Raw genomic sequence first — 11646 nt, 5'->3', positions numbered from 1 at the left:
TTTTTTTTTTTTTTTTTTTTTTTTTTTTTAGTTGGAGTCTCACTTTGTCACCTAGACTGGAGTGTAGTGGCCGCTTTCGGCCACCGCAGCCTCGACCTGCTGGGCTCCGGTGATCCTTCCGCCTCAGCCTTCCAAGTAGCCGGAATTACAGGCATGCGCTACCACACCCGGCTGATTTTTTGATTTATTGTAGAGATGAGGTCTCGCTGCCCAGGCGGGTCTTGAACCCGTGGGCTCAGGCAATCCACTCACCTCAGCCTCCCAAAGGTGCGGGATTACAGGCTGAGCCACCGAGCCCACCTAAATCTTCCATTCTTTTGCTCACCTTTGGACTTAGAACATGCTGTTCCTACTATTATCTAAACCACCAAACCCAACAAGCCCTCCCTACACCGGCTAATTCTACTTGCCCTTGACTGACACCTTAGGTGTTACCTCCCTCAGGAAGCCTTCCTTTATCCTCCATCCAGGAATCTCCTTAGTCCTCCGTGACAGCCTGGATGCCTTCCCAAGAGTATCCATTACTGCCTGCATACTTGTCTGGTGATCCACTAGATGCTACAATCCCTGAGACCCCAAAATCGCCTGCTCTGTTTACATATCTCCACCCCCATGCCTAGCAGTGAACTGGCACAAAGCAAGCACACACACAATGAATATATAATACAATGACTAAATTCTTTGTTAATAATGTTCATCATGAAAGCACATCAACCATTCCTGTTTTCCACGTTAAAATAACTTAAAAAATGATAGATAGTTGAACCTCTGCATAAGAAACTGTCATAAACAATTTCACAGGTCTTGTAAAGGGCATTTAAAGAAAGTTGGACTAGATGATAGAGAAACAGAGATCCAAAAGAAAGGAGAAAACTAGTGGCAAAACCAGAAAGGGAACTTAGGTCTCTTGACACAGGTCAGTCCTACATCTCTGTATCCAAAAAGAATCTGCTCTGAAGTTATTCTAAGCAACTATTCATGTTGTGAATTCAAGGTAGCCCGTCAGTGCATTCAAAACCTGTATATAAAAAGATAGTTATTTCTCAGCCTTAACAAAAAAGGTAAAGAATTCCCCTTGCGTGCCCCGCTAACTGCTCCGTGCTCACAAGCATGATGAACAGCAGCCACTAAGACCCAGCTGCTTTTGTATCCACCCAACATCAAACAGGACCTATTTTCAACATGCCCCCAAGAATACCAGGCTGTCTTCCCATTCACAACCCAACCTCCTGCTTCCCCCCTAGGGAGAGGCTTCAGAAACGAGATGGATAAAGGGCCAAAATGGGAAACAAAGAAGGGACAACAGGGAATTTTACAGCCATAGAAGGGAAGAAAAATACACATCATTAGAAGGAAAAAAAAGACATCAAAAACCCTCTCCTGAGAGGTGATTCCTGCTTCTCTGGAATCCTGCCCCTTTGAGCCATAGTCTTGCTCCTCAAGGTGATGGCAGCTGGAGCCAGATGGCAGGATGAAGCATGATGAATCTGCCTTAAATTAGGCACAAGAAAGCCATCTCGGTAGGAGTTTGATGCCCACAAGTATCACCAAGAAAATTACTAGGGATCCCTGGACTAGCCCAACTGCGCATCTTGCAGAGCCACTCAACTCTCCACCCCCAGCACAGCTCCCAGACCCCAAGGCCACCTTCAATCACCCTGGGTTACAGAAGGTGAACTCCCAGCCTGATCACACCCATCTTGTTAGAGAGAAATTGACCACATAAGAACTAGTAACCACAGTGCACAACTAAGTCCAATTTCTTGCCTGAAACCCTGCTCAATCTTGCTATAATTAGTCATACTATTTTAGCAGAAATATCTTTCACTGTTCTCAGAAGGATCTGAGATTATTCTTAAAGAACAGTCACATTGCTCAATTCCCATTCAAGCTCTTATCTTCTGACCCACTAAGAAGTTGTTTGAATTAATAATTTGCTCCTAGTGCATTTAGGGGAAGGTACTCTGCTGCCTGCAACCCATTCATACCCTGAAATCATGGAATGACAACTACCATTAGGGGTGGAAAACAGTAAGGCAGGAAAAGAGAGATAACACTACCAGACCATCCCCACACACGCACACACACACACATACACAGGAGAATTAAATGAACAAAATGTAGACTCTGAACAACAAAGCATGGTAAAGTAAAGCTGACACCATCAGGCATCTATGAGCATTGCCACAGGCCTCTGATCTACAGCTGTATCCCAGAGATGCTCTTCTGATCCACACTCTTCATCCAGTGAGGTGGTAATCTCACCATTGACTTCCAGGAAAAAGTAATCATTTAGTTTCTTCCTGAAAATGCTGACTGCCTTTTAAAATTTATTATTCCTCTTTACATGCAAGCTCTCTCTCTCGCTCTCGCGCGCGCTCTCTCTCTCTCTCTCTCTCTCTCTCTTTTTAATTTCATTGAGTGCCCATTAGGTGCCAACAACTAGATTTCCTGGGATCTGACCAAGATGAACTCTGCTTGGCAAAGTTAATAAGAGTTCAAGAACAGAGGAAGTAGAACTTCAGGGCAACAAATCTGGAAAATGTAAGTGGAGAACGAATGCCCAAGAGGTTAAGAGTAGAACTTGAGGCACAGCCTTGGGAATTGGCCAGTCAAGTGCTGAGGAAATTCAGCTGGGGTAGAAGTTGAACTGGCATGAGAGAGGTGACCAGTCATATTAGTAATTAAGTCAGTGAGGTGGTGGCCTGAAAGAATGAATAGAAAAATCACACAGATAACTTGGCCCTGTCTATGAATGTGAGACAGCCTAGTACTCCGGTGCTTTCAGCATTAGCACTGATGGGGCTTGGTGCTTGCTTCCATTGCAATGGTGGGACAGAACACTACTACTACTTTGTTCAGTGATAATTTAGCAGTCTTGATGGTCATGCAGATATGGATTCAAATTCTGGCTCTGCCATAGCATTAACTCTGAGCAAGTTCTTCTGTTCCTTCATTCATTTAACAACTATTTACTGAACATCTACTATGTGTCAAACACTTTTTTAAGCACTGGGGATACAGTAAAATGAAAAATCTCCTGCCTTCATGGAGCTTATGAAATTCTTTGAGACTCAGTTTCCTCATCTACAAAAATGGGATAATACACCTCCTTTGTAGGTAGCATGAAACAAACAATATAAAGCACCTAGAACAATAAATGATAGCCTTAATAGAACAGAGCAAACTTACCCACAACCTCCAACTGGAGTGAGCTCCAAGTAGTAAGGAACTATCTATGGTTCGCCTCTGTACCCCCAGTGCCCATCACAAAGTAGATGCTTTTACAAATCAATAAGTACTCACTTAATAGTAGCCACTGTCATGGCAGCTGATAATCATTATTCTTCTCCAAGTCAGAGATTCTATTACTTTAAAAAGCAACAGGGCAAGCCAGGCACAGTGGCTTATGCCTATAATCCCAGTACTTTGGGAGGTCGAGGTGAGAAGATTGCCTGAGCCCACGGGTTCAAGACCAGCCTGGGCAACTTGGCAAGACCTCATCTCTACAATAAATCAAAAAATTAGCCAGGCATGGTTGTACATGACTGTAGTTCCAGCTACTTGGAAGGCTGAGGCAGAAGGATCACCTGAGCCCAGCAAGTCAAGGCTGCATGGCCATGAGCATGCCACTGCACTCCAGCCTGGGTGACAGAGTGAGACTCCAACTCAAACCAAAAAAAGCAACAGGGCATTAAAGTGAGGCCTTATTCTATAGTTGAATCGCCTATGAATAAAGATATAAAACCTAAAAAAAAAAAGTAAGGTGCACTGTACAGTATGCCCTCAGACTTTTTATTAACATGAAAATAAATGTCATTGAGTGTAAGTATTCCAATGCAAAGAATCTATTAGTACAGAGGCTTGCATGGATAGCTGATGTAGATGTCTGTTCACCGTTTTCCTAGGCACAACATAAGGATAAATTGGCCAGGCTTCAGGTCAATCCAGAAAGCTCCCAAAAAGTAAATGACATCAAGTTTAGCAGATGTGCTAAAAGAAGATACATCCATAAGGATAAGCTCAAAAGTTTTGAGCTTAAAAACATAACAAAATCTTTGTGACTTAAAACAACCAAGGTTAACTTCTCAGTTACATTATACATCCAATTTCAGGTGACTGGAAACTTTGCTCATAGAGTGACTCAGGGACCAAGACAGACGGAAGCTCCATTTCAGCATGTGCTTCCATATCATCAAAGTAGAAGATAGCATGGGATGGTCTCACACTGAAAGTCAAATGTTCTAGCACAGAAGTGATACAAGTCACCTCTAATATATGCCTGGAAGGAGAGAAAAAGTGACTATGGGGAACATTAACAGCCTCTACCACAGATAATATTAAGATACTAGCTGTGGAATAACAAAGGGATTTGTTAAAGAGGATGTCCAAATAAAACATCTGGACAGCTATAAGGTTCACATAATCCTGGACCAGGGTGTATAGGTATCATTTTAGAGCACTGGCCTCAACTTATATTTCATACAATATATATTTCATACAACATATATTTCTACATACAACATATATTTCAGACAATATAAATCTGGATCCTAAATTTTCAGAACTCTTTCTTCTATAAATATACTGAAGGTCCAGATAAATGTTTATTTAGGAAACAAGAAGAAAGTTTTAACAGCTGGAAAAATGTTTGAAAACCGCTATTGTAAACCAAATCCTTTCTTTTACAGATGTAAGAGAGAGAAAGTGAAAGCTCTGGAAATTTAGCAGATAACAGGCATAAATAAGTCCACTGACAGAATCTGTTGTACCAGTGCAGTAGCACTCCCCCATCCACCTTTAACTGGCACAATGTAGTCAAACCCAGGCCAAAATCATGTCACACAAGGTCATCAAGGGCTCAATAAATGGTATCGACAATGGATAAAAACCACCATCCCATAGCACTAAATAGTGATTCGCATCCCATTAGAAATTCTCTACATTACTCATTTCCTACTTCCTGGTAAATGTGAAGCCATCAGTAGAAGTTAATACTAACCTTCAGGAGAATTTCGTGTTGCTCTCAGATTACAGGTTAACAACCAACTACAATTTGTGTTCACCCAGCTCCATTATCTTCTGGGTTCCCAGTTCTGCTTTGTGCCCAGATTCCCCTCCACCTTCATTCACACTAAAGCATTGCGTGTCATGCACTTAAGCCTCAAGGAGCCTCCCAACCTCCAGTCTGTCTTTTTTAGTCATCTTATACTCACTGGCCCATGAGATCCAACACAATCTTTTCAACTTGGAATCCAGTTGCCTCTTCAATCTCACTCCGGCCTACTTTTCCAACATTATCTCTACTATGGTATTTATCCTGCCCAGCCAAAGGCAGGATGATGAGCCTGAAAGTCAAAATGACATTGTTTTGACCCCAGTTCTTCCATTTACTGACTGTGTGATCTTGGGCATGTCCTTAACCTCTCTGAGTTTGAATGTACTTACTTGTGAAATAGGTATGATAGTATCTACTTTGAGGAGCTCTTGAGAAGGTACAAATAAAGGGAGGAGTGCCTTACAAGTAAGGAGGTTTTTATTTTATGCAATAACAAGCACAGGGGAAGGTAGTTAAGGCTGGTATTATGAGTGAAAAATGTCCTTCCAGGTTCCAGCCTTGCCATTTTAATACATGGCTTCATCTTCATTGCTGTAGTTGGCCGCTGCCCCTCCAGGCATTGCATTCATGTTCCCAGGAGCAAGAGGTAAAAAAGGAGCCAAGAGTTATGGGGGTGTACCTGCATAAGCTTTCAGGAAAGCCCTCATCAACAACTTCCATTTACATCATTACCAGACCTGAGTCTCACGGCCACTCCAAGCTGCAAGGGAATCTGGGAAGGTAAGGTGGGCCTATTTCCATCTCAGATAAAATGATGGTTCTTTTAGTTAGAGATGAGAAAATAAATATTGGGTGGGCAAGCAGCAATGTCTACCACAATGTTAAATTAGATATTTTGTGAAAAGTGCTAAGTACGGTGCCTAGCACATAGTTTACTGCTTAGTAAAAGTTACGCTGTAACTACGACTGCTATTATAATTATTTTTGTTGCTGTTATTCACCTTTCTTACCCTCTAGCTAAGCAGAATAACTCCTTATATCCATATGTGCTCCACACATTGCTACTAATACATAGCTTTATCTGCACCTCCAACTCTCTCCCTGCTTAAGGGTCCAGGAAAATGCCATTTCATCCAAGTCTTTCCTTATACCTGCTCTTAATAATACATTCCATCTGTAGTCCCAGCACTTTGGGAGGCCGAGGCGAGAGGATTGTCTGAGCCCGTGGGTTTAAGAACAGCCTGGGCAACTTGGCGAGACCTCATCTCTACCATAAATCAAAAAAAAAAAAAAGTTAGCCGGGTGTGGTAGCACCAGGCTGTAGTTCTGGCTACTTGGAAGGCTGAGGCGGAAGGATTGCCGGAGCCTAGCAGACAACACTGGGGTGGCCGTGAGTGTGCCACTGCACTCCAGCCAGGGCAACAGAGTGAGATTCTGACTCAAATAAATAAACAAATAAATAAATATAATAATAATACATTCCATGGTGGCAGGACCCACATTAGAAAAAAACTGTGTTTATCACAGCATTGAACATTGCCTCTTGGAACATAGTAGGCTGTAATAAATAGTACCTTAATGATTTAGGTAATTCATGTATATACACATACCTACTTTTACAGTCAGTCCCTAAAATCAAACATGGCCCTGAAATGTAAAAGCTAAACATTAGGTTTATCTGTCTTAAGGCTGGTGGTGGGAGTGAAGGGATGAAAACTGCATTGCCCAAGAAAGAGAAGAAAAAATTAGAAAATTCTCTAACCATACTTTTTACATGCTGTAGGAGTCTGGATTACAGTCCAACAAATATTCCCTCCTTTTTTTTTTTTTTTGTTTTGAGTTGGAGTCTCACTCTGTTGCCCAGAACATTTAAGAAATGTTAAAATATGCCAAATGGTAAAGATATATGAATCAACATTGGCAGTGTAAAAAAATTCCCTGATCCTATTTTGGACAAAGGAAGTCACATGGGGCATACTCACAGCCACCCTACCATCATGGCACACTCACAGTCACCCTACCGTCAACCTGCTGGGCTCCAGCAATCCTTCCGCCTCAGCCTTCCAAGTAGCTGGAACTACAAGAAAGCACTCCAATATCCTGCTAATTTTTTGATTTATTGTAGAGACCGGGTCTCACCATGTTGCCCAGGATGGTCTCAAACCCGCGGGCTCAGGTAATCCTCTCGCCTCGCTACCGCGTCCAGCCCCTTCTTTTCTTTTGGACAGCATCTACTTTTACACATAGGTGTTGAGCTTCCCCATGTGACTTCCTTTGTCCAAAATAGGTTGTCAGTGGAAGTGACATTTACTTGTGTGGTCTGCCTTGGCTCTTGACTCCAGGGATCTGCCACAAGAAGACTGTGGCCCAAGTAGCTGCTATCCCTTCTGCCTAGGCCCCAGAAGACATATGGAACAGACTGGAACCCAACCCACAGGTTACAGCAGAGCCACCCCAATGAGCCAAGCCTAGATCAGTCAAATCATAGTCAACCTGAAGACCTATGGGTATGAAAATAAGTACCTGTTGCTGTGATCAGGGAGTTTTTTTACACTGCCAATGTTGATTCATATATCTTTACCATTTGACATATTTTAACATTTCGTACATGTTCATTCATTTTGTTTCTTTTCTTCACAAAGAAAAACAGGCTGAAGAATCTCCACCCTGGGCACATCCAGTGATTTCTACCTTTGGATCAACGGTTCTAAATTTATGAGATCTAAGTTTTCATTAATATCAGTGTTTTTCATCTGTCCTACTTTCTTTCTGAAATAAGGAAACTCATAATAAAATATCAAGGACAGTATAAACATTGCTGAAACTGAACCATTGGCTGTAACTAGGTGCTCCATGGAACAGCCAAATTGTTAGCTGGTTAGCTGATTTAAAAGAGAAAAAACAGCCAAATGTGGTGGTTCACGCCTGTAATCTCAGCATTTTGGGCGGCTGGGACATGAGGATTGCTTGAGCCCAGGAGTTCGAGACCAGCCTGGGTAACATAGCGAGACCTCATCTCTACAGAACAATCAAAAAATTAGCCTGACGTGGTGGTGTGGACCTGTAGTCCCAGCTACTTGGGAGGCTAAGGAAGTAGGATTGCCTGAGTCCAGGAGGTCAAGGTTGCAGTAAGCCATGATCATGCCACTGTATTCCAGCCTAGATGACAGAGTGAGACACTGACTCAAATAAATAAATAAATAAATAAAACAAAGCCTAAAGGATGTCCTAGTAAAACAAACAGAATGCAGACTGTACTAAAGTCAACTTAACCAAAGTCAAAGACTATATGTTCAGATGGATTTGTGAACTCCAACACCATTCACCTATCTCATTTTTCAGGATACTTGCTTTGGCAAACCTCCACCACTGAGTTTCACCAATGGGAAGAGACTTGATAAGGCTGTCTAACAGCTTTTCCAACAAAATAAAACGAGGGCCATACCATTTGAAGAGAATCGTTTTAAATATAACATTATTTAATCACTAATTAAGAAGGATCTCTGTAGATAACAAAGAAAATAAAACTTAAAACCCTTATGGAGGAAACAATGGAATGATGCTAAGAGCAGGATCTATTCAAAACTCCCATTGAAAGTTTAAGGTGTCAAGAAAAATGAAACAATATGGACTTTGTTGTTTTTTTAATTTTTATTTTAAAGATGTGGGGTATAAGTCAGGGTTAAGTATACAGATGGTCATTGTACACATAAAGTTGGAACCTCACTTTGGTCCCCAGGTCTCCTGGTTTGAGATCAGGTACCCCCATTGATGAAGTGTGCCCCCCCCCGGCAGTTTTCCGTTACTGCCAATCCCTTTCTTGTAGTATTATAATTGTTCTTGGATTTTGTTTTATTTTGCCTTCTTTTAAGTCATCATTAAGTTTGAAACTGAATTTCCATTGGGTCAATAGTGATCTACTAGAAATATACAATGCACAAAGTTATTAAATTTGCCTATTGGCAGAAGCAACAGTCTTCAAATGGAAAAGCAAACTTGCTTGTGCAAGGATCTTCAACATTGCAGTGGGTTCTTAAAAGGGTTGGTGCTATATATTCTGGGAGAATCTACACTTCAGACTGGACACATGTGAACTACACAACCAAAATTTGAATTCAAGGCCATGTCCAAGGTCATAGGCTGTGGGTCAGACAAACCTGTGCTCAAGTTCTTGCTCTCACACTATATGGCGGCAAGATGCTAATTCCTTCCATTTTCCTCATTTATAATGTGGGGACCTCACAAGGGCTCTGCAAGGTTTAAAAAAGATAATATATGTGAAGTACTCAGCAAAGTGCTAGCATATACGATGATGATGATGATGATGATGATGACGATGACAACAGAAATGTCATAATACATCCTTTACAAACCTTCTACATGAAGATCATCCTAATCAGTGTATTCTGGCTCACACTCTGTGAAGGCTGAATTCCCAGCATTGGGTTCCCATCCAGGTACAGCTTCTATAAAGTGACCGCTCTTTGGATCAACCAGTACTTTTTCTAATGAATTCAGGGAGAAGGGTATTGAAAACTCAGCCTTTCACTAGTAGAGAGTTGGGAAGGATCTGGTTCTTCTCCCATGATTCATCCACCGTGAAAGTCTTGCTGATGAAAGTCATGACACTGTCACCATCCACACCCCATCCCCATCAAAATCGTGGAAGTCTTTTATTAAAGCACAAAAGCAAACAGACAAGATGACTCACATCAGAAAAAGGCAAACTCTTCTTACCCCCTAAGAATATGGTTACACCACCACCACCACGAAACTGACATTCCAAAAAAGAGAACAAGGCAACCCTCACTTCCAGAAGTTAGAAGTCAGAACTAAAAGAACCCCTTCTATTCATGTTAATCCTAATAAAGAATGTTTGCTGACTTCAAAAATATCTCATAAATCCATCCAATAGAGCCAAGTATACTGAGAAACAATGTGACTTTACAAGGACAAGAGTGACCATAGGACACAAAGTGCCACACCCTTTTCCCAGACAGTAAATGATGTCTCTCATAAAGAAGACTGAAATTCTGGAGGGATAGGCGGGCAATTCTCTCACACACACACACACACACACACACACACACACACACTCCACACACACACACACACACACACACACACACACCGTTTCATTCTTTACACAGATCCATCTTATTTTAATTTTTAAGCCAATGGCCTCAGTACTCCCAACTACTTTAACTAACAAACAGGGGCAAGAGGGACAGAGGACAAGAAAACACAAGTCAAATATACTTGCTTCTAAGCCCATTTTCCAAGAGTTTTCTCCCCATTCGTCTGCCTCTCACAGCTGGAGCCCCATACCTGGTGGAAACCAATGGTTAAGTGAAACCACTGATTTAAAGAGCCAACCAGGAAACTAACCATGACAAGTGGGAGCTGCCCTCCTCTCCCGAGCATTGATTGGCTCTTGGGGTTCCACCGGTCCCCGTTCTCCCCACATAAGTGGCAGGTGTGGCTGTCAATCACAGAGGAACTGACAATTCACCGCTCGGGGAGTAAATTGCCTTTCATCCAGCAAAGGCAGGTAGCCGCCTAAAATCGATCCTCTCCTAACAGAGCGGACCCTCCCTCTCTGGCAAGGAGAACAGAGACCCTTAAGTACAAAAATAAATAAGCAGGGCCGAAAGGAGAGTTTACAAGCGCTATTTTATTATCCCGCACCAAAGCAGCCCTTAATCTTCACTGTCCTAAGATGATCTTTCAAAGGCTCGTACAGTATTTTTTTAATTAGGTACACCCTCGTGAGTACCCCCTTTTTTGTGTGTGTAATTTGGAAATGGGGAGAAGGGAAGAATGCCATTAAGTTTAATTTCACATCGTGTTCCTTTTCATACACCTCCCCTTACCCTCCCCGATAAATCCGGCTTCATTTTCCCTGACATGAATTTTCTTAAAAACACGCTCCCCGCGGAGCCCACCCAGAAAGCCAGCCACCCCACCCCCTTGGGCTGGGGCTGCACGTCTCTCTACTTTGTTCTTCTTGGGGTTCCCCGAGGCCCCCGCCCCTGCGAACACCCCTCCCCTCGAGGCAAGGGGGGAGCCAGGCGATAGAGGGGGGCTCTGGAGAGAAGAAAGGCGATGGCAGTGAGGGTGGCTGCCAGAGGGGGACTGCGGGAGGTGGCCCGGGCCGCCGGGGCGAGCTAGAGGCGCCCGCGCGCCGGAGGAAACCGTGCACTTGTTCCAATCCGGGGGTTTACACATCAAGGCAAATCCGCCCTTAGGCCGCCCCATTCCTTCTCCCGCCCGAGAAAGCCCCGGAGGAGACGATGGTTCACCCTCGGCTCCCCCCGATAACGCATTGCAGCTCCCCACGAGCGAGGGGGACCCACACGAGGGGTGCCGGGGCACGGGCGCCCCGAGGGAGCCGGGCACCAGCGGCCCCGGCGTCGGCGTCTCACCTTTCCGATGCTCGCCCCGGGGCCGTCCCACATGGATTTTACAACCTCACGTCGCCTTGGCCCGGGGCGGCCGGGAGGAGCCGGAGCCGGCGCCGGAGCCCGAGCCCGAGCGAGCAGGAGCGGGAGGAGGAGGAGAGGAGGAGCGGGGCGGGGAGAGGGGAG

At 43.6% G+C, this 11646-nt stretch overlaps 1 protein-coding gene across 1 annotated transcript in view; it reads right to left on the bottom strand.

The window, feature by feature from the left end:
• ERC2 (ELKS/RAB6-interacting/CAST family member 2) overlaps window positions 1-11599 on the bottom strand; it is a 477557-nt gene extending 465958 nt beyond the window's left edge. Inside the window, exon 1 of the mRNA XM_021717273.1 lies at window positions 11485-11599. The gene's annotated coding sequence lies outside the window, so the exon portion shown is untranslated. The remainder of the gene's footprint in view (window positions 1-11484) is intronic.
• Window positions 11600-11646: the final 47 nt, after the last annotated feature.

Source organism: Carlito syrichta, unplaced genomic scaffold, assembly GCF_000164805.1.
Source record: "Carlito syrichta isolate Samal-C Ts95f unplaced genomic scaffold, Tarsius_syrichta-2.0.1 Scaffold309583, whole genome shotgun sequence".
NCBI classification, from domain to species: Eukaryota; Metazoa; Chordata; class Mammalia; order Primates; family Tarsiidae; genus Carlito; species Carlito syrichta.
This window is presented reverse-complemented; position numbering and strand designations above follow the sequence as displayed.